Source organism: Phaethon lepturus, unplaced genomic scaffold (genome assembly GCF_000687285.1).
Source record: "Phaethon lepturus isolate BGI_N335 unplaced genomic scaffold, ASM68728v1 scaffold14634, whole genome shotgun sequence".
NCBI classification, from domain to species: domain Eukaryota; kingdom Metazoa; phylum Chordata; class Aves; order Phaethontiformes; family Phaethontidae; genus Phaethon; species Phaethon lepturus.
The window spans coordinates 1-1,744 of record NW_010534101.1 but is presented as its reverse complement, the minus strand read 5'-3'; positions in this window follow the sequence as shown (position 1 = coordinate 1,744).

Below are 1,744 nucleotides of genomic sequence, written 5' to 3'. Positions count from 1 at the left end.
GTAATATATTCTGGGGTTCACTGGCATTCAAAGATCTGTGTGGTAGCCAGCCCTAACAGAAAGGTGTGGTGGGGCCTCTCCTGAATATATATTCTTGACTGCACTCAGGGACAGAATGCAAGTAACTGCAATAGTATAGCCTACATTCTGGAATACTTAAACATGGTTGGAAAAGTCTTCCTAATACGGCATGAATGCAATGTGAACAGTCTGACCCTTGAAATGGAAAGGGTGTGGGATGAAAAATGCAGGCTAGGAAGTGTGGTGCTTATTCTTGTGGGAATGTATAAGCAGCATATTTGCTTTGGTTACAGTGTAAAATACTCCCTCTAATAAACATAGAAGATGCATAAACTGGGATGGATATTGTCATGACAATAGCAAACTTCTGTGTAAGCTGAAGACAGATGTGTTCTCTCAGGTACTCACTGAAGAAATATTGGGACTCTGACTTCCTGATGTTCAGCCAAGACCTCAAACCTTGCTTTCTTAACAGTATTTGTGTAGCTAAATCAGGGCTAGCATTCAAATATTGTTTGGAGCTGAAAATAGCGTTTCAGTTCATGCAGATCATGTTCTTAAGGATCTCTTGCTAAGGTGTTGCTGCATTAAGAAATGTAGCTGGGTCTTACCTGTTGGACTCTCTAATCCACTGTCTGTAGATTATGATGGGGAAATGTTCATGGCTTTTATTTTTTTTTGCTGATGTACATGCTATCAGTGTACTGTGGATGTAACATTTACTCTATTCCTTAATAGGCTATCTATTCCTTAATATTCTGTATAGTTGAATGTAACAGTCATGACAGGGATATTATAGTTAGTCTAGCTGCCACTTGAATTGGCAGTTCTGTCCTGGTTCTTGACACAGTCTCACTTTTACAGTGTCGTAAGACTTGTGCTGACAAGGTTTACATAATTTTGCTGTTTAGTATGCATCCAGAAGACTTGTGCTGTGCTATAATGTAGAACATCTGATTTAGTAGAATGTTCTGAGGTTTTTTGCAAACTTACTGTTTAGAATTAGGGTTGCTTGCACCCAGCATATTTCTAGTCCCTTAGGCTTGAAGTGTCTGTCTCTTCCAGTCCTGCTTCTCATGGGAAGCAGTAGGTAAGCTTGCTTTGGTGCCCACACAATCAGGGAGTACACTCCCATGGTGACAGTGCACTCTTCTGGTATGCAAGTGCAGTTCTGATGCATGTGTGATGGTATATGTGGTGAGAATGGGACTGGTGGTCTCTAGCCCTAGACTCTGTATCTAAGTATAAGCAACTCTTGAACTTAATGTTACAAGTGTGAGCTAATTATACAACATGCAGACTTTGCAAAGGCAAGCCAGAGTTTGTCTCAGAAGCCTTGTTTGGCAGAGCTTACCAGAAGTTGAGCATCAGACATATTCCATTTAATTCAGACAGGTGTGTGTCACAGACCTCACTGTAAATAACTGCTTGAAGCAATCTACAGTTCTTACTTATATGACTTTGCAGGGCTAGTTACACAACTTCTTGGGTAAGAAGGGTAATCTAAGTCTGACTCTCTAAAGCTAATTACTTGAAGCTTTGGGTTAAGAAGACTATTTAGTACATTTACTTTGGACTTAATGTTTGTCATGGTCTTTCAAAATCTACTTGTTTCAACCTATGCACTGGTATTTCTCTACCAGAACTTTGTGCTTTCTGCAGTACTTGTAATAGCAGGTGCATGTATGGCTTCTTCTAGGCATCAGCATCGCTTTCTCAAGAG